A 22,359-nucleotide genomic window follows, 5' to 3' on the forward strand; every position below is an offset into this window, starting at 1 on the left:
AGGCTTTAACCCACCCTGAACCACCCAGGCGCCCCTCTAATATTTTTTTTTTAAATCAAAATATGCTACTTTTGGAAAATGTTCTTTTTTATCAATTTTTTAAAAAAATTTTGTCCATTTATCTGTCAGAGAGAGAAAGAGAAAGAGCACGAGCAGGAGGAGGGGCAGAGGGAGAAGGAGAAGCTGACTCCCGGCTGAGCTCTGGAACCATGACCTGAGTGGAAGGCACACACTTAACCAACTGAGCCACCCAGGCATCCCTGGAAAATGTCTGAAATAGCTGCCTCAATGGAGGGGCTCCTCCACTACCATACCCTGCTTTCATACCCCCACCCCACCACTCTTCACAAGAGGCTTTCTTTAAAAAATCGTACCTTTAACAAATAATAAGAGCTCACATGCACTGAACCCGCTCCAGGTGCCAGGTAAGCTCACATGATCTCATGTGATCCTTACAACAACCCTAACAGAGAAGTATTATTATTATCCTCTCCTCTTTACTAATGAGGCACGTGTTCAGGGAAGTGAAGCGACTTCCCCAAAATCACAGAGCTTGTTAGAGGGGGGCCCGGATGCTTATATGTCTACATGCTATCAGGGTCCACATCCCGGTTTCCATTCAGAAGAACCATCAGGCAGATTTCCACTGTGCTAATAATAACAGCCAATCTCTAAGAACCTACTGCACACCAGATGCTTTAGTCTGTTCATTCTTTCTTTCTTTCTTTTATGTTTTATTTATTCATTTGTCAGAGAGAGAGAGCGCACAAGCAGGAGGAGCAGCAGGCAGAAGGAGAAGCAGGCTCCCTGCTGAGCAGGGAGTCCGATGTGGGACTTGATCCCAGGACCCTGGGATCACGACCTGAGCTGAAGGCAGACGCTTAACCGACTGAGCCACCCAGGCGCCCCCAGCCTGCTCTTTCATTGGACCACGGGGCATGGTGTGTATTTATCGCCAGTGTCAAGATAAGGATCCTGAGGCTCAGAGACTTTGAGCAATGTCCTGACCTTATGCGGGAGGCATTGACAATCTGGGCTCTGGAGTCCCACGGCCTGGGTTCACATCTTAACCCCTCACTTACTAGCTGTGTGACCTCAGGCAAGTTACTTCATCTCTGTAAATGCTCATTTCCCCCCTGTACAATAAAACACGGATAGTGCTTATCTCCAGGGATTATGACAGGTCAGCACAAGTCAGGTGCTTAGAACCATCTCTGTGACAAAGTCAGAAGTCAGCAAAGGCGAGCTGATTATTAATCCAAGGCCTGTGCTTTTTTTCCCCCCACTAGACTGTTCTGTCTCCCAATCTTCCCTGAGAGATAGGAATACATTACATACTAAAATAAATAAGATTCTATTACTCCAATGATGCAAAAATGCTTAGATAAAGGAAGAGAACAACCATTCAAACTCATCGATTCCACGACTCTTCCTGAATATTCTCAGGGCAGTGAAGCCTGTGAAATGAAGGCCCAGGAAAAACAAGGCTCACGTGAGTTATGATGTATACTTAAACCTCTCCTTTGTCTACCCCATCTTCTTCCTTTCCTTGATCAGCAGGCTCGGAAGGGTAAATTTATCTTTTTTTTTTTAAAGATTTTATTTATTTATTTGACAGACAGAGATCACAAGTAGGCAGAGAGGCAGGCAGAGAGAGAAGAGGAAGCAGGCTCCCCGCTGAGCAGAGAGCCCAATGCGGAGCTCGATCCCAGAACCCTGGGATCATGACCTGAGCCGAAGGCAGAGGCTTTAACCCACTGAGCCACCCAGGTGCCCCTAAGATTTTCTTTTCTTATAGAGAGCGTACAAGCAGGGGGAGGGGCAGGAGAGAGAGAATCTCAAGCAGATTCTGCACTGAGTGCGAAGCTGACATGGGGCTCGATCTCACGATCCGACGCTCGACGACTGAGATACCCAGGTGCCCCAAATTCATCTTTTTACCTTGGAAGGTCAAATTCTCTGTAAACACTCCCGCTCGTTATGGTTTCCATCTTAGTCTGTTCCTTCTTCAGTATGGGGAGAAGGGTCTAGAAGTCAAAGTCTGACTATCTAGAGTGGATTTCTTGCCCAACTTTCTACTGTATGAGCAGGCATCAACACACTAATCCCTGAAACTCCAATTTTGTCATCTGTGAAAAATCACAAACGTAAGGATCAAGGTAACAATGTGTGTTAGGATGTAGGAAGCATTGCAAACTGCAAACCACACTGTGTGGGAAAAGTTGCGTGCCTTCCATCAGCTGGCGGGAGCTCCCAGGTCTGGGCGTTCCCAGCAATCACACGCAGAAGTGACCTCAGGCTTCCAGAACACACTCTCCAAGAAGCTGTCTAGAATGCCGCCTTCCTTGGGCCAGCTGGGCTCAGGAAGTGTTGGGAGACACTTGCTCTAAGACGGTCCCTGCCGAGAAAGCTTTGAGCAGTGGCACCTTGTGAAGGAGGAAACTAAATGTGGGATCAGAGAGGATGGGGCTGGGGGGAGGGAACCCTACTCAGTGACTGGCAGTAGATTCCAGAACAAGTTGGGTATCACACCAAGTCTGAAACAGACTTCTCAGGCTGGGGAACTTGATCCTACTTTTTTTTTTCCCCTCAAGATTTATTTATTCAACACAGAGAGAGAGAACACAAGCAGGGGGAGCAGCAGGCAGAGGGAGAGGGAGAAGCAGGCTCCCCACTGAGCCGGGAGCCCGATGGACCCAGGACCCCAAGATCATGACCTGAGCTGAAGGCAGATGCTTAACCAGCTGAGCCACCCGGGCACCCCCTGACCCTACTTTAGGGAGACTGGAAAGCTCTTGGGGAGAGGACTCAGTGGCAACATTTATTTCTTGATGCATAATCTCCCATCTTAGGTGGTGGGTGAGGAACAAAGAAGAAACTCCAGGGTAGCAAGTGGGGCTTAAGAGCAGAAAACCCATCACTTAGCACTTCCTCACAAAACCACGGACTCCACCAACAGAACCGCGGCTGATGGCGGATCAGTCGGGGATGCTGGGCTCCATGTTAACACCACATGTGTCAACGGCAGGTGCAAGAGAGAATGGGGAAAAGCAAGGGTTGCACTTCCAGCCTGGGTGGGAGGGACAGCGCTGGCAGGACAGGCCCAGGGGTGCAAAAGAGGACAGGATGAGCAGGGTGCGGTTGCCCGGAAGAGAGGGCGCCACTCCAGACGGCTGCGCAGAACCGTGCTCTGTTCCTGTGTCCGCTGGCGTCGCTGCCAGCATCTTCCCCACCAGCATCTCCGCCACCTGCTCGGCGGGCAAGCGACGTTGTCATACAAGACAAACTTACAAAAATAGCAAAGAGGCATCTTCACTAAAAACCACATAATGAAACACGAAAAAATGTATAACACATGTAAAAGGACTTTATTGCAAAATACAAAATATCTGAACACATTGAACATGTGTGTAGATTCAGGCTTAGGTGGCACAAATAACTGATTTTATCTTATGGGTTGTACCTAAGCACTAGTCTTCAAAATCTCTCCTCTATAATATTATGCTTTCTCTCTGTCTCTTTCTTCCTCTCCCTCTCTCTCCTTTTCTGTATGTTGGTTCATTTCCTGAATTGACGGCACACTTTTTTTTTTTTTTTTTTTTTGCTAAAATGTCTTTCTTCATTAAGAGAGGTTTCGGCTTCCAAATACTACGACACATGTTTGTACCCAAGTTTTGCGTTGCCCTGGGAAAGCCGCTGCATTTTGAAAGCCTCTATGCTGTTGTTTGTTCTTGGCATATCATCAGATGTCCATTGATAAATGGTCCAAAGTTCTATGGGAAATGTGGGTTCAAAACTTTACAGCGCTATATAGACCATTAAGAGGGCTGAGATTTATATACAATAAAAATGGGAGTACTGCGTCAATGAAGAAATAAAACCCATTGATGAAACCAACAAACTGTCAAACCAAACGGTCAACCAGCTATTTTTTTTTTTAATCTTTTACAGGAAAATGGCCTTACCGTCAATTAGCTACCCAGCAACGTGGCTTACAACAAAGATGTTCACGGAGGAACTACCTAGAACCACGAAAGGCCTCCCCACACCATCTCTTCACATTTATACAAATGGCAGCCAGTCACAGAACAAATGCACCCCCGGCCTGAATCAGAGAAAGGCAAAACCAAGAGAGCGATTCTCGGCAGCCCATCTGTGTTAATGGCCACTAGTAGGCCAAAGTTTTGAGACACCATGGACGAGTTTTCATAGCCTCTCCATTACTACCTTATCATTGTCAGAGTCTTGAGCACCTATAGGGAACTGTACAGAATTAAGGCTTGGGATTCTAGGCTAAGCCATATAGGTGGGTAACACAAAGACCAGAAAGCTGCCAAGCTGTTCTTAAAACACTGGGTGATAGACAGCCTTCAGCGTCCAGAACTGAACTGCATGGGATCAGTCCCAACTCCCGGAATTTCCAATCTCTGGGTAACAACACTTTCTACCTTTTTGCTCTCCTAGCCCTCTCAACCGCTTTAAGACAATTCCCTCTTACTTTGAAATAGCTAAAGTGGTTTCTGGTTTTCCTGACCACACCCTTACTGATGGACCCTTGATTTTTTTTTTCTTCTGTACATTTTCTTTTGGATATTTGCGGCGATGCCCAAGTTTTTGTGTTTGGCTCCCTGTCCTTTGTCCTCAGAGTTCTTTGACAGGATCTTCCTGTTGCTAATTTTGTGGTTGCTGATATTTCTTCCTACCACCCTCTCGACATTGGCAAAATTGGATGCTTGCCCTTAACCAGGCTCCTCTTTTAGGCCCAGGTTACATTCATCTGCAAAACAGCCTTAAAACACCGAGCAGACCCCCATCCCTTTCTCTGGGAACACCTCCAAGTTCCAGGGAACCTTTTGTTCCACTGGGTCATTAACAAAAAAGGTCCGCACAGCAGGACTGTGTCCCTGTTGATGGGAGCTATGCATAACTAATGAAGAGGAAAATTGGGAGCAATCTGGCCTGATCAGTCTCAACATGTTTCTAATAACTTCTACATCGTCCGATCTTCATTTCCTTATATCTCTTCTTTCCTTCCTAAATGAATATTCCAAATCCTCCTCAGCCCACTAACATTTTCCAGTCTGGATTTTCTCTCCCTTTCCTCCCCATCTTATGGTACTTTGTTTCATAAAAGATTACCTCAGCTTCTTAATCACATTGTGCACAATTTATTTTCTTTATATTTTAAAAGATTTTATTTATCTATTTGAAAGAGAGAGCACATGAATGGGGGAGGGGCAGATGGAGAGGGAAAAGCAGGCTCCCCACTGAGCAGGGAACCCGATGTGGGGCTCGATCCCAGGACCCTGAGATCATGACCTGAGCCGAAGGCAGAAGCTTAACTGACTGAGTCACCCAGGCACCCCTGGTTTTAAATACCAGTTGCCTTGGTCTCTAATTGTGCACATTAAGATGTCCAGACGTCTAGCCACCCAAGACTTAAGAGTAGACTTTATCTCGTAGTACTGAAAATACCCCCAAGTCCTAGGTTCTCGATTTCTTTCAAATATGAACTGGTTATGCTTCCATGATGCTTGGAGGACTTTATCACTTGTCCAGAGTCACAGAAATTATAGGAGGCAGAGTCAGGATTTGAACCCAGATCTTTCTGATTCCATGGCTGCTGGCACCATTCAGAGGCAGAGCCTCTCCTAGTGACAAAGGGAGCTGGGAGAGCCTTCCCAGAGGAGGTGTGAATGCCAAAGAACTGTAGAAAAGCCAAGACCAACATAAACAAAAGCACTCAATTTTAAATTCCAGCAAAATTCTCTCTCTCCTCTGTCAGCATGAGGTACCTCTTGGATGAAGAATTCATTCAAGTGTTTCTTAGCAACTAGAAGCATTATCATGAAAACCTCCAGACCGGAAGTGTCTGCCAGGAGTTCATTTCCCCTGAGTCACCCATGTATGTGGAATACAGTCATATGAACAAGGAAGAAGGTGTGGCAGGATCCACAGACAGGGAGGAGTGAGAGCTGACAGGAAGTAGGGAGATAATTAGTTTCACTTTTCTACACCTGTGTTTCACTTGTTATACCAAGCACATATTTTATCATTTGAAACACATCAAATGAAAAAAGTTTAGAAGCCTATGGCAAATGCCTTCATCCAATCCCACTTTATTTTCTTCTTCCTGCATCCACGAGATAACTACATTTCCCAACGTCCTGCGTGCTAAGGCTCTGGTTATGTAACCAGGTTCTTACTGAAGGGATGCAGGCAGGAATGATATATCCCATTTCCACCCCATGATATCCCCTACGGCGTCATCCACACTCACTCCTCCTCCTCCTTGGCAAACCTTGAGGACATAGGATTAAGATGACACGATGGCAAGATTAACAGAGCCTAGAGGCCTGAATCAATCATTGCAGGAGAGCCACCAGACCTCCAACAAGCAAGGACCTATCGGAGTAAGCCACTAAGAATATGTGGTCTGCTTGCTCCTGCAGCACTCCCGGCCTATCCAGACTAATAGGGTGCCCATACGCGCCCGGACTTCCCAGTGCACCACAGAAGTTCTGAGAGAACCTCTTGTCTACTTTATGCATGGAAAAAGCCTTGCAGTGTATTTGCTAACTGGATTTTTTTCAGTGCTAAATTTGTCTCGGACACATTTCAGAGTATAGTTCCCTTCCTTCCTCTACCTCTGAGTTACCTTCCCCATTCCCACTTTGTTTTGGTGTGTTTGTTCCAAAGGGAAATAAATCAAGGACTTATCAGAAAGGAAGTAGTACCTGCACTTTACATTCTTGTTTAAACAAGACCTGAATGGGAAGGAAATTTTATGACATTTTCTTCTCCTCAGGGACCATTCCGCATTTTACTGCCCTAATGTTTACTTATTTTTATAGTAAAATCTTAGATAAACCATTAGGGGCTGAGCTGTTCCAGAGAAGTGTTTCAAAGAACTAAAGTTGATACATTCAGGCAATAAAAGGCTGTTGACTTTTAAATGTTTTGAAGAAAATATTTACGAAGCATATTAAATGAAGGATGGTGACATGTTCTACCTTTTCTGGGTGATTCTGGGTGAACCAAAGTTCCTGGAATGCTCCATGCTCCCTTGAGGGGCTTGAATGTGCTGTTACCTCTGCCTGAAATAGTATTTCCCTTCCTCTGCCTACTTAACTTATCCTTATCTTTCGGATGCCAGTTCAAAGACCAGTGCTCCCCGGCCCAATTGTATAAATTTCTGAAAATTCATCAAATTGTTCACTTGAAACAGGTGAATTTTGTGGTATGTAAATTATACCTCATTAAAGCTAGTTTTAAAAATCCAACAATACCGTCAAGGAGGTAGAGCCCCTTTCCCCCTTAAATGTGGGCTGCACATAGTGACTTCCTTCCAAAGTTGATAACATGGAAAGGTAAAGAGGGAAGGGAGGTACCTCCACCCTGGAGAAACGTGACAAGAACTGTACCGGCCAAGTGATCATGGTCAATATCAACAATGATAAGTCATGTTGAAAGTAACCCTGTAACACCATTACCCCAGCCTAACCACGAGAAAAATTCCAGTAGGGGGGCTTCCTACAGTATAACTTGTTAGTAGTCCTCAAAACTGTCAAGGTTATCAAAAGCAAGAAGAGTCTAAGAAAATTTTCATATTCATAGAGGAGATATGACGACAAAATGTGATGTGAGGGGTACCTGGGTGGCTCAGCTGGTTAGGTGTCTGCCTTCGGCTCAGGTCATAATCCTGGGGTCCTGGGATCAAGGCCCACATTGGGCTCCCTGCTCAGCGGGTAACCTGCTTCTCCCTCTCCCTCTCCCTCTGCCACTCCCCCTACTTGTGCTTTCTCTCTCTCTGACAAATAAATAAATAAAATCTTTACCAACAAAAATTTAAAAACTAAAAATAAATAAATGTGATGTGATATCCTGGATGGGCTCCTGAGAGAGAAAAAGAACATTAGGTACAAACTAAGGAAATGTGAATTAAATACGGACTTGACTTAATAATAATATACCAATAATGGTTCACCATACATGACAAACGTGCCACGGTGGTGGAAGATGTAAATAATAAGGGAAATTGGACGTGAAATATCTGGGACTCTCTGTACTGTCTTTACAATTTCCCTGTAAATCTAAAACTGTTCTAAAAAATAAAGTTAATTTAATTCCCATCAAAAAAAATTTCCCCAGCCCCACACCCCCGCTCAGCAGATCAAGTGCCCTTACTATATGTTCCTATAGCCATCTAGAAAGTTCACTAAAAAATGAACGAATTTATCACCATATGCAATTACAGCTGCATGTCTCTTGCAACTTGATAGGTGCTTAGTCAAAAACGTAGAGTAAATAACATAAAAATATAAGTTTAGTGACAACAGGATTCTGTCTGTTCTGTTCTCTACTGGACCCTCATCACCCGGAGAGCACCCAGCCCATAGTAGACACACAGTAAGAAAAACTTCCACCCTAGCCTGAGCTAATGAATCTTCTCTGCAGACGTTTGAACTTGGAATTAAGATATTTTAGCTCAGGGGTGCCTGGGTGGCTCGGTCCATTAGCATCTGTCTTCGGCTCAGGTCTTGATCCTGGGGTCCTGGAACTGAGTCTGCATTGGGCTCCCTGCTCAGCAGGGGAGTCTGCTTCTCCCTCTGTCTCTCCCCCACTTCTCGTGCTCTCTTTCTCTCTCGTGCAAAAATAAATAAAGAATAAAATCTTTAAAAACAAAAAAGGATCTCTTAGCTCAGTCTGCATGATTTCTTAATACAGCCTAATGAGGTGCAGACAGCAGCACCATTGGATGTTGCCAGATGAAGAGAGGCTTGGGGGATTGGTTTATAAAGAATAAAGCCAAGACTCAGAGGGAAGGAAAGACAAGAGACAGAGCGAGAGGGCCACCTAGGTTCCCACCAGGGCTGTCTTCTCCAATTCCAGTCAATTCCTGGAACTGTATGTCCCGGGAGACCCTCCTGTCATGTACAGTTCAACAAGCTCTTATCATCAGATCTTGTTCCTTAGGGATAACTTCACTGAAACCTTATCTGCATCCTGTTATCCTAGTCTGAGTTTCTGTTGTGGAAGATGTTGAATCAAAGTAATGGAGGGAAATATCACCCGCTGCATAATGAAGAGAGAGAAAAAAACAACAGGAAGCAAAATGGGGATAAGAAAGGGAAAGTAAAGGATATCAAAAGAAAAGCTGATTGGGGCACCTGGGTGGCTCAGTCGGTTAGGTGCCTGCCTTATGCTTGGGTCATGATCCTGGGGTCCTGGGATTGAGTCTCATGAGGGGCTCCCCATTCAGTGGGGAGTCTGCTTCTCCCTCGGGCCCTTCCCCCTCTCATGCTCTCTCTCTCTTTCACTCTCTCTCCAATAAATAAACAAAATCTTTTTTAAAAATGCATTTTTTGGTGGTTTTTTTTGTAAGATTTTATTTATTTATTTATTTATTTGACAGACAGAGATCACAAGTAGGCTGAGAGGCAGGCAGAGAAGGAGAGAGGAGGAAGCAGACTCCCTGCTGAGCAGAGAGCCCAATGGGGGGCTTGATCCCAGGAACCTGAGATCATGACCTGAGCCTAAGGCAGAAGCTTCAACCCACTGAGCTCCCCAGGCGCCCTAAAAATGTGTATTAAAAGAAAAGCTGATTATTTACAATAGCCAAGATATGGAAGCAACCCAAGTTTCCATTAATAGATGAATGAATAAAGAAGATAGGGTACACACACACACACACACACACACACACTATGGAATATTACTTAGACATGAAAAAAGAATGAAATCTTGTCATTTGCAGTGACATGGACAGAGCTAGAGAGCATAAGGCTAAGCAAAATAAGTCAGACAGAGAAAGACAAATACCACATGATTTCATTCTCATGTGAAATTTAAGAAACAAAACAGACAAAGGAAAAAAGAGACAAACTGGTGGTTATCAGAGGGGAAGTGGGGCGGAAATGTGATGGGGATTAAGAGCACAGCCATCATGATACACACAGAGTAATGGGGAATTGTTGAATCACCATATTGAACACCTACAACTAATACTACACTGTAGGTTGACTATCCTTCAATTTTAAAAAGGAAGAACAGAGGACAAACTAGAAATATGTGAAAATGACCTAACAAGTATACAGGAACAAGCAAGGTTGCAGAGTCAAAGTGTCATGAATTCATTCATTCAGCAAATATGTCCTGAACCCCCGCTGTGTGGCAGGTTCCATGCTTGATGTTAGAAATACAGCACCCAACAAAATGATCTAAATTACTTCCTAAAAGAGAGATCAGAGACTGGGGTGGGGTTTACACAGCCAATGAAACCAGAGAAAATGACTCAGTGGCTGTTTTATATTGGTTGGTCAGGGGAGGTCTCTTTAAGAAGGTGACATTAAATTGATATCTGAAGGGCAAGAAAGCACTAGAAGGAGGAAGGTGGTACAAGATGTCGGGGCGAAGATCTAGACAGAGGGACGAACCAGTGCACCCCAAGGATGCAAGGAATTGTTCTCAAGAATATGGAATTTGCCCCCCCACCACCACCCAGGGAACATTTGTCCACGTCTAGACTTTCTGGTACTCAACACAATATGGTGGTAGAACAACCTACTGGCATCTAATGGCTAGAGGCCAGGGATGCAAATAAACATCCTACAGTTTGCATAGGACAAACCTTTATGTAGATAATTATCCAAAACGTCAATGGTTGACATGGTTGAGAAAGCCTTCCCTAAGGCCATCACAGGCTTGGCACCTTCAAGGTGTAGAAAGCAGGACACCATGACTGGAGAAGAACAGAAAAGAGAACAGCTATTAAGTCAGTCAAGGAAGTAGGTGGAAGCAGACAGTACACACCCTTGTATGCCATAGTAAGGAGCTGCCATCTTGTTTCAGGTATGGCAAGGAGCCCATGTTCTAACACTGGGCAGTAAACATGGATAATTCATTTGTGGAAACAATGACTCTGACTTTTATGTGGAATGTGGTGGGAGGTACCAATGGGAGGAAAGAAGACCCACTGGGTGGTCTGAGACAAAGAGAAGGTGATGGCTTGGAGGTGGGTCATGACAGTAGAGACAGAGAAGCAGAGGGCTGAGATTTATTTTAGAGATAGAAATTACAAGTCCTGGTGACAAAGTGAATGTGGAGGGTGAGGGAAACAGGAATCAAGGATTCATCGAAGGTTGGGCCAGCTACATGGGTGCATGATGAGTGCACAAGCTGTCCCCATGTTGGGCTGGCAGGGACCTCAGTGGATGGCTCTCTGCCACCCCGGATCCAGGCACTGAGCACCTCCCAGCCTCCGGGCTGCCAGCTGGCCCTTGCAGGCTGCCCATTCACTGTGAGATGGGGCAATAGACTGGAGACTTCCCTGCCTGGCTGAGGCTCCATGTCTTCATTTTCCACTGAGTCTACCAAATTATGAAACTGGCCTTGCTTGAAAATTTCCAGCTTGAGCAACTAGATGCTTCATTACTGCCATTTCCCAAAATGGGGAAGAGTAGGAGGTGGGGTAAAAGGTTCCACCTGGGACTTGTTTAATCTCAAGATGCCTGTGAGACATCTCGCTGACGAGATTAAGTAGGCAATTGTGTATATCCTTCTACAGCTCAGAAAAGACCTAACATAGGCATAAAGCAGAATTTGTCAGCCTGTGGTATATAAAAAACAAGAGCGATGGTGAGACTGCTACAAGAAACAGTATGGCGGTCTCTCAAAAGAAACAAAACACCAAATTACCATATGATTCAGCAATTCCATTTCTGGATATACACCCAAGAGAAGTGAAAGTAGGAACTCAAATAGGTATTTGTACACCTGTATACACAGCAGCATTATTCACAAAAGCCAAAAGGTGGAAACAACCCAAATGTCCATCAATAGATGAGTGGATAAACAAAATGTGGTCTATATGTATAAAATGGGCTATTACTTGGCTTCAAAAAGGAAGGATATTGGCATGCCTGGGTGGCTCAGTGGGTTAAGCATCTGACGTTGGCTCAGGTCCTGATCTCGGGGTCCTGAGATTGAGAGCTGAGTGGGGCTCCCTGCTCAACGGGGAGTCTGCCTCTCCTCTCCTGTCCCTCCCCTTGCTCATGCTCTCTCACATGCTTTCTCTCTCTCAAGTAAATAAATAAAATCTAAAAAAAAAAAAAAAGGAAGGAAATTCTGGCACCTGCTATAACATGGGTGAACTTTGAAGACATTATGCTAAGAGAAATGAGTCAGTCACAACAGGACAAGTATTATTTGATCCCATTTCCAGAAGGAACCTAGAGTAGTTGAATTCATACAATGGTTACCAGAGGCTAGAGAGAGGGAGGAATAGGGAGTTAGTATTTAATGAGGCAGAGTTTCTGTTTGGGAAGATGAAAAAGTTCTGGAGATGGACGGGGGTGATAGCTGCACAACAATGAGAACGTACCCTCATGCAATGACGTGTACAGTTAAAAATGGTTAAAATGGTGAATTTTATGCTCTGTGTATTTCATCACAATAAAAAAAGAATTTATTTATTATTTATTGAGTGCTTCCTATATGCCCAGCAATATTCTAAGAACTTTCATTGTTTAAAACTCATGTAACTCTTATAAAAATCTATTTTTAAACAATTTTATTCATCCATTTGAGAGTGAGAGAAAAAGCACGAGTGGGGGGAGGGTTAGAGGGAGATAAAAAAGCAGATTCCCCACTGAACATGGAGCTCAGAGCCCCACATGGGACTTGACCTGAGAACCCAGAGATCAACCTGAGCCAAAGGCAGGTGCTTAATGGACTGAGCCACCCAGGCGTTCCAACCCTTATAACAATCTTTAAAGTAGATACCATGGGGCGCCTGGGTGGCTCAGTGGGTTAAGCCGCTGCCTTCGGCTCAGGTCATGATCTCAGGGTCCTGGGATCGAGTCCCACATCGGGCTCTCTGCTCAGCAAGAAGCCTGCTTCCCTCTCTCTCTCTCTGCCTGCCTCTCCGTCTACTTGTGATCTCTCTCTGTCAAATAAATAAATAAAATCTTTAAAAAAAAATAAAGTAGATACCATGGATAGGCAGTCATCTCCAGGACATCGGCCTTAGCAACATGTTTATGGACCTGTCTCCTCAAGCAACAGAAACAAAAGCAAAAAAAAATACACCACTGGGACTACACTGAAATAAAAAGTGTTTGCACAGCAAGGGAAATCATTAACAAAACAAAAAAGATGGAGAGAGGCAAGAAGGCAAAGGAGTAGCAGACTAAGATGACATCAAGTCACAGGAGTTCAGCTAGATAGTTATCAAACTATTCTGAACACCTACAAACTCAACAGGAGATCGAAGAGAAAAAGAACAGCAATTCTAGCAACAGAAAATCGACCACTTTCTGAAAGGTAGGACTTGCAGAGAAGTGAATCCGAAGTGAAGGGAAGATAGACCCCCGGTGGGAAGGGCCTGCTCCCAGCAAGCTGTGGAGCAGCGGAGCATAAAATCTGGACTTTTAGAAGTGTGTTCCACTGAAGGACGTTGCTCCAGAGGCTAAGCAGGATTGGAGCCCTCACAGGGACAGTGCAGTCTCAGGCCCCATGGGGTCATAGAAGGATCGGGAGTGTCTGATTGTAGCAGAGCTCACAGGTATCAGAGTGGGAAGCCAAATACAGAGACAGAGCCCAGGAGTGAGCTCTCAGCTCGGGGTAACCTTAAACTGTGATCCATGACACAGTCAGGCCACTACTCTTTGAGCAGGAACCCCACAGGCAACAGATGCAGGGAGACCCACCTTCATCCACTGGAAGAGCAGAGCAGTAGGAATCTCCTGGGTTTGGAGACTCCAAATGGGGCTGTGCGCCAGAGACAGAAACGCTCAGTTACAGGCCAGGTGAGCTTGGAAAACAGCTGGACACCAGGGAGACAGGATGGATTGACTGCTTTTCTCTGAGGGCGCACTGAGGAGTGGGGTCCGAGCTCTCAGCTCCTCCAGGCTGGATACTGTGAGGCCGCCATTTTCATTCCCATCCTCCAGAGCTCTATGGAAAGCATTCAGAGAACAAAAGCTCCCAAGAGCGAACCCAAGCAGATTACTTAGCCCAGCCCATGGAAAGGGCGGCACAGTTCCGCCTGGGCAAAGATATTTGAGAATCACTGAAACAGGCCCCTCCATCAGAAGATCAGCAAGAAATCTAGTGAAGACCAAGCCGATCAAGAAGAATAGCAGAACTCCAGAGCTAGGGGAAAGCAATGCTTGGAATTCATGGCTTTCTCCCCATGATCCTTCAGTCTTGCAAATTAAATTAAATTTTTTAAATTTTACTTTTTTCTTATTCTAATTTTTAAACTTTTCCTCTTTCTTCTTTTCACATTTTTAACTAGTTTACCTTAATAATACCATTCTAAAAAAAAATCTTTTAAACCTTCATTATTACAATCATATTTCATACTTCATTGTATTTAACCTTATTTTTTGTACACATATAGGGGATTTTTCCTAAAAATTTTTGGGATACAAGTTTTTCTAATAGATCAAAATATACCTTAAATGTAGCACAGGGCTTTGTTCTAGTCTCCATCCTAAGCACATTCTCACCACTTTTTTTTAATCTTTCTTTTTTCAACCAGTTTATCTTATGAATTCCTTTTTTAGAATTTTTTTAAAAATTTTCATCTTTATAGTCATATTCCATCCCTTCATCATGTTTACCCTTATTTTTGTGTATATATAAGTTTTTCCTTTTTTAAAATTATGGGAGATAGTTTCTTCTAAGAGACCAAAATACACCCAAAATCCAGTGGGTGGCTCTGTTCTATTCACCAGTCTAATATATATTTATATATATATATTTTTTTTTTCTTTTCTTTTTGCCACCCCCCTCCCAGTTTTGGATCTCTTCTGATTTGGTTAGCATACATTTTTCTGGGGTCTTTGGCACCCTTTTTGTATTTTATTCTCTCGTTCATATATTCTTATCTGGATAAAATGACAAGGTGGAAAAACTCACCACAGTAAAAAGAACAAGAGGCAGTACCAAAAGCTAGGGACCTAAACAATACAGACATTGGTAATATGTCAGATCTAGAGTTCAGAATGACAATTCTCAAGGTGCTAGCTGGGCTGGAAAAAAGGCATGGAAGATATTAGAGAAACCTTTCTGGAGAAATAAAATCCCTTTCTGGAGAAATAAAAGAACTAAAATTTAACCAGGCTGAAGTCAAAAAAGCTATGACTGGGGTGCAATAAAAAATAGAGGCTCTTACTGCTAGGATAAATGAGGCAGAAGAGAGAACTAGTGATATAGAACCGAATGAAGGAGAATAAAGAAGCTGAGCAAAAGGGTGCCTGGGTGGCTCAGAGGGTTAAAGCCTCTGCCTTTGGCTCAGGTCATGATCCCAGGGTCCTGGGATTGAGTCCCACATTGGGCTCCCTGCTTGGCAGGGAGCCTGCTTCCCTTCCTCTCTTTCTGCCTGCCTCTCTGCCTCTCTATCTGTCAAATAAATAAATAAATAAAATCTTAAAAAAAAAAAAAAAAAGAAGAAGCTGAGCAAAAGAGAGACAAACAACTACTGGACCATGAGGGGAGAATTGGAGAGATAAGTGATACCATAAGATGAAACAATATTAGAATAATTGGGATTCCAGAAGAAGAAGAAAGAGGGGGGGGGGGGCAGAAGATATATTGGAGCAAATTATAGTAGAGAATTTCCCTAACGTGGCAAAGGGAAGAAGCATCAAAATCCAGGAGGTACAGAGAACCCCCATGAAAATCTTCAAAAATAGGTCCACACCCCATCATCTAAAAGTAAAACTTACAAGTCTTAGTGACAAAGAGAAAATCCTGAAAGCAGCTTGGGACAAGAAGTCTGTAACATACAATGGTAAAAATATTAGATTGGCAGCAAACTTATCCACAGAGATCTGGCAGGCCAGAAAGAACTGGCATGATATATCCAGAGCACTAAATGAGAAAAATATGCAGCCAAGAATACTATATCCAGCTAGGCTATCACTGAAAATAAAAGGAGAGATAAAAAGCTTCCAGGACAGACAAAAACTGAGGGAATTTGTAAACACCAAACCAGCTCTAGAGGAAAGTGTAGATATAAAGGGTATATACCTCAACATCATCAAAGCCATCTATGAAAATCCCACTGCAAATATCATTCTTAATGGGGAAAAGCTGAGAGCTTTTCCGCTAAGGTCAGGAAGACAGTAGGGATGTCCATTATCACCACTGCTATTCAACATAGTACTAGAAGTCCTAGCCTCAGCAATCAGACAACAAAAAGAAGTTAAAGGCATCCGAATCAGCAAAGAAGAAGTCAAACTCTAACTCTTTGCAGATGATATGATACTTTATGTGGAAAACCCAAAAGACTCCACTCCAGAACTGCTAGAACTTGTACAGGAATTCGGTAAAGTGTCAGGATATAAAATCAATGCACAGAAGTCAGTTGCATTTCTATATACCAACAACAAGACAGAAGAAAGAATAATTAAGGAGTCCATCCCATTTACAATTGCATTCAAAACCATAAGATACCTAGGAATAAATCTAACCAAAGAGGCAAAGAATCTGTACTCAGAAAGTACTCAGAAAAGTACTCATGAAAGAAATTGAGGAAAACACAAAGAAATGGAAAAACATTCCAAGCTCATGGATTGGAAGAACAAATATTGTGAAAATGTCTATGCTACCTAAAGCGATCTGCACATTTAATGTAATCCCTATCAAAATACCATGTTTTTGTCAATGAAATGGAACAAATAATTCTAAAATTTATATGGAATCAGAAAAGGCCCCGAATAGCCAGAAGAATGTTGAAAAAGAAAGCCAAAGTTGGTGCAATCACAATTCCAAACTTGAAGCTCTATTATAAAGCTGTAATCATCAAGACAGTATGGTACTGGCAAAAAACAGACACACAGATCAATGGAACAGAATAGAAAGCCCAGAAATAGACCCTCAACTTTATGGTCAACTAATCTTCGGCAAAGCAAGAAAGAATGTCCAACAGAAAAAAAGTCTCTTTAATGAATGGTGTTGGGGAAATTGGACAGCCACATGTAGAAGAATGAAACTGGACCATTTCCTTACACCACACACAAAAATAGACTCAAAAGGGATGAAAGACCTCAATGTGAGATAGGAATCCATCAAAATCCTTGAGGAGAACACAGGCAGCAATTTCTTTGACCTCAGGCTCAGCAACTTCTTCCTAGAAACATCGCCACAGGCAAGGGAAGCAAGAGCAAAAATGAACTATTGGGACTTCATCAAGATCAAAGCTTTTGCAAAGCAAAGCAAACAGTTAACAAAACCAAAAGACAACTGACAGAATGCAAGAAGATATTCACAAACAACATATCAGATAAGGGGCTAGTATCTAAAATCTGTAAAGAACTTATCAAACACAACACCCAAAGAACACATAATCCAGCCAAGAAATAGGCAGAGGAGGGGCGCCTGGGTGGCTCAGTGGTTTAAGCCACTGCTTTCAGCTCAGGTCATGATCTCAGGGTCCTGGGATCGAGCCCCGCATTGGGCTCCTTGCTCAGTGGGTAGCCTGCTTCTCTCTCTGCCTCTGCCTGCCTCTCTGCCTGCTTGTGATCTCTCTCTCTCTGTCAAATAAATAAATAAATAAATAAATAAATAAATAAATAAATAAATAAAATAAATCTTAAAAAAAAAAAAAAGAAATGGGCAGAAGACATGAACAGACATTTCTGCAAAGAAGACATCCAGATGGCCAACAGACACATGGAAAAGTGCTCAACATCACTCAGCATCAGGAAATACAAATCAAAACCACAATGAGATTGCTTCTTGGCCTTTTGGCTAAGATCAAGCATAAAACCACAATGAGATACCACCTCACACCATTCAGAATGGCTACAATTAACAAGTCAGGAAACAACAGATATTGGAGAGGATGCGGAGAAAGGGGAAACCTCCTACACTGTTGGTGGGAATGCAGGCTGGTGCAACCACTCTGGAAAACAGCATGGAGATTCCTCCAAAAGTTGAAAATAGAGCTACCCTGTGACCCGGCAATTGCACTACTGGGTATTTACCCTAAAGATACAAATGTAGTGATCTGAAGGGGCATGTGCACCGGAATGTTTATAGCAGCAATGTCCACAATAGCCAAACTGTGGAAAGAACCTAGATGTTCATCAACAAATGAATGGATAAAGAAGATGTGGTATGTATATACAATGGAATACTATGCTGCCATCAAAAGAAATGAAATCTTGCCATTTGTGATAATGTGGATGGAACTAGAGGGTATTGTGTTGAGCGAAATACGTCAATCAGAGAAAGACAATTATCATATGATCTCCCTGATATGAGGAATTTGAGAGGCAGAGTGGGGGCTTTGGGGGTAGGGAAAGAAAAAATGAATCAAGATAGGGATGGGAGGGAGAAACAAACCATAAGGAACTCTTTTTTTTTTTCTAAAGATTTTATTTATTTATTTGATAGAGAGAGATCACAAGTAGGCGAAGAGGCAGGGAGAGAGAGTGAGAGGGAAGCAGGCTCCCTGCTGAGCAGAGAGCCCGATGTGGGGCTTGATCCCAGGACCCTGGGATCATGACCTGAGCTGAAGGCAGAGGCTTTAACCCACTGAGCCACCCAGGCACCCCCCATAAGGAACTCTTAATCTCACAAAACAATCTGAGGGTTGCTGGGGGGATGGAGGTGTGGAGAGAGTGGTTGGGTTATGGACATTGGGGAGGGTATGCAATGTGGTGAGTGCTGTGAAGTATGTAAGCCTGACGATTCACAGACCTGTACCTCTGGGGCTAATAATACATTACATGTTAATAAAAATAATTAATAAGAAAATAGTGAAAAAAAAAGGCAACCTAGTGAATGGGTGAAGATATTTGCAAATGACATATCCTCTAAGGGGTTAGCATTCAAACACAACTTAAAACCAAAAAACAAATAAATGATTAAAAACCTCAGTGGAGGCATCTGGGAGGTTCTGTTGGTTAAGCATCCAACTCTTGGTTTCAGGTCAGGTCATTATCTTGGGGTCATGAGATCAAGCCCTGTCAGGCTCCATGCTTGAGTCTGCTTGAGATTCTCTCCCTCTCCCCCTATACCTGCTCTCTTTCTCCCTAAAATAAATAAATACATCTTTAAAAATAAATAATAAATAAATAAATAAAATTTAAAATGAGCAGTGGATTTCAATAGACATTCTTCCAAAGAAGGTATCCAGATGGCAAGCAGACACATGAAACAATACTCAACATCACTCATCATCAGGGAAATGCAAATCAGAACCACAGTGAGGTATCACCTCACCCCTGTCAGAATGAGTACTACCAAAAAGACAAGAGATAATGTGTTGGTGAGGATATGGAGAAAAGGGAACCCTCATGCACTTTGGGTGAGGCAATATTGGGTGTTGCAATATTATTTACAATAGTCAAGATATGGAAGCAACCTGGGTGCCTGGGTGGTTCAGTCGTTAAGCATCTGCCTTTGGTTCAGGTCATGATCCCAGGGTCCTGGGATTGAGCCCCACATTGGACTCTCCACTCGGCAGTGAGTTTGCTTCTCCCTCTCCCTCTGTGCTCTCTCTTGCTTTTGTTCTCTCACAAATAAATACATAAATAAAATCTTAAAAAAAAAAAAAGATATGGAACCAGCCCAAGTGTCCATCCTTAGATAAATGGAAAATGGATAAAGAAGACGTGGTATATATCTGCAGTGGAATATTACTCAACCATAAAAAAGAATCTTGCCTTTTCTGACAACATGAATGGACCTAGAAGGTATTATACTGAGTGAAATATGTCAAAGAAAAACAAATACTATTTGTACTATAATATTAACAAATACTATTTGACACTATTTTGATTTATATGTGGAATCTAGAAACAAAACAAATAACAACAACAACAAACCATAAGCAGACTCATAAAGACAGAGAATGATTAAAAAAAAAAAAGAAATTAGGTTCAATATCATCACCCCCTTTTACAAACGAGAAAACCAATGACCATAGTTGTTAAGTAACAGGACAAAGTTCACACAGCTTCCAACTGGCCAGGCTCAGATTTGGATTCAGGCAGTCTGGTACCAGAGCCCAAACATTTCTTTTTTTTTTTTTTTTTAAAGATTCATTTATGTATTTTAGAGAGAGTCTGAGCATGTGCATGTGAATATGGTGGGGGGAAAGAGAGAGGGAGAATCCTCAAGCAGACTTCCCGCTAAGCAAGGGGCCCAATGAAGGGCTTCATCCCTGGACCCCAAGATCATGATCTGAGCTGAAATCAAGAGTCAGCCACTTAACCAATTGAGCCACCAATTTTTCTTAAGACCTACTGTACTACCTATGACGTCATGTACTAATGGAACACATTTCACAATAAAACAAAAGAAAAATTTCCAATTTATGGCTGAATGGATAGCTCACAAGCAGCAGGGTCCCGGCCTTTGACCATATTTGGACATGGCTTCCCAGCACGGGGCTGGGCTGCAAAGGGATGAGAAGTCAGCCAACAAAGGAGGGGGAGTTACAATTATGGGTGACAAATCATTCTATCGCCTTTGAAAAAATTACTCTATGGGACGCCTGGGTGGCTCAGTTGGTTAAGCAGCTGCCTTCGGCTCAGGTCATGATCCCAGCGTCCTGGGATCGAGTCCCACATCGGGCTCCTTGCTCTGTGGGGAGCCTGCTTCTCCCTCTGCCTCTGCCTGCCACTCTGTCTGCCTGTGCTTGCTCTCTCTCTCTCTCTGACAAATAAATAAATAAAATCTTTAAAAAAAAAATTAAAAATTTAAAAAAAAAAAAAGAAAAGAAAAAAATTACTCTATGACCAGAAACGTTCCCTGGAATTACTGCCAGGAGGGTGTCCTGCCATGTGTGACAAGGTCAGGAGGACCCTCAGCCAGCCCACAAGGCCAGGAGGGGCAGTGCCCCAATCCCAGGACAGGTGGACCCTGGGGTAGGTCTATAGCTCCTCGGTGTTCAAGAGATGGGGGTTACTGTACCATTTTTAGGTGCTCTGTGGTGTTATCAATTAAACTTCTCAGATAAAAGCCATGACAAGCCATAAAAACTCTAGGCCTACAGCTGGGGAGATGCCATGGCTGGTCCAAGGAAGTCAGAAGTTCCTACTGACAAAGCCAAGTTAGAGCTGGCTGGCCGAAGGGAAGGTGCAGAGCACTCATGTGGATTCCATTTAGAGCCCAGAATTCCCTCGCTCAGAAGCACATCCCAAGCTGTCAGGAATCCATAGGCCTGTCATGGCTCCTGCCAGACCGGGTCACTGACGTGGATGAGAAACAGGGCCCGATGACAAGAAAGCAAAATGCCTCCCTTGTTCAGGTCCTCGTCAGGGGAAAGAGTCGAGCAGCCTGACATGTGCTGAGAGGACAGAAGGCAGCAGAACCTCCCAGTCTGAATGGCCGGTGGGTAGTAGGGAGGCCCAGGCAGGGCCAGGCCCCACAGCCCTGAGAAGACAGACCCCTCCTCAACCTCCTGTTGGGTATGAACCCCACCTGCCTCATCCCCAAGTCTGAATTTAACTGACCACTGCCTTTGACATCGCCATTGACCTTACCTTTGGGGCCCCTTCTTGTGGTGGGAAGGCCTTTAGCCCCAGGGACAGGAGCTGGGTGGGATGGTCTGCATGGACTAGTGCGAGGACCCTCTCCATGAGTGAGGTGAGTAACCAGATTCAGAGGAGGGAATGGGGACAGGAACGCAGAGCCCTGCAGGAGGAAATCCAAGGAAAGCAGTTGAAAGTTCTAGTTTAAAAAACAATCCACATCTTGTTTCACTGTCCCTAAACACAGGGCCTTAGACACCCCCTGCCCACCTTGGCATGCACACTTTTTCCTACCTCGAACTACTCCATAACCATCCCTGTCCTGAGGGTCTGGGGTCCTCAAAAGTGGACACAAACACATTTTAATGAGTGTGTGTGTGTGTGTATGTGTGTGTATTTCATAGTTTGCTAGAGCCACCATTACAACATAGCACAGTTGGGTGGCCTACACAGCAGCAATATATTTTCTCACTGTTCTGGAAGCTGGAAGCCCAAGATCGTGGTGCTGGCCGTGTGGGGTTGTCCCTCCTCGACTTGCAAACGGCTGCCTCTCGTTGTGTCCTCATAGGCTCTTCCCTCTCTGTGTGTCCGTAGGAGGCCATTTGGGTTGCTCTAACATAAGATTGGAAACCAGGTGACTTATAAATACTAGACCCGCATTGCTCACAGTGCTGGAGGCCAGAAGTCCTGGATCAAGACACCAGCAGATTTGGTACCTCGTGAGGGCCCACTTCCTGGTTCTATGTGTCCTCACATGGTAGAAAGGACGAGGGAGGTCTCTGGGGTCTCTCTTATAAGGATACCAATCCCATTCAGGATGGTTCCATGACCTAATCACTTCCCAAAGGCCCTACCTCCTAACAGC

The 22,359-nt window shown here is 43.7% G+C and overlaps 1 long non-coding RNA gene across 1 annotated transcript; it reads right to left on the reverse strand.

Moving 5' to 3' along the window:
• Positions 1–2,760: 2,760 nt before the first annotated feature.
• Positions 2,761–22,107, reverse strand: LOC125107800 (uncharacterized). Its single transcript, XR_007129660.1, has 4 exons — positions 21,967–22,107; positions 21,507–21,657; positions 10,631–10,741; positions 2,761–3,773 (listed from the first exon to the last, which is right to left on the reverse strand). It is a non-coding gene; the product is annotated as an uncharacterized LOC125107800 (long non-coding RNA).
• Positions 22,108–22,359: the final 252 nt, after the last annotated feature.

This window comes from Lutra lutra, chromosome 8 (genome assembly GCF_902655055.1).
Source record: "Lutra lutra chromosome 8, mLutLut1.2, whole genome shotgun sequence".
Classification (NCBI taxonomy): Eukaryota; Metazoa; Chordata; class Mammalia; order Carnivora; family Mustelidae; genus Lutra; species Lutra lutra.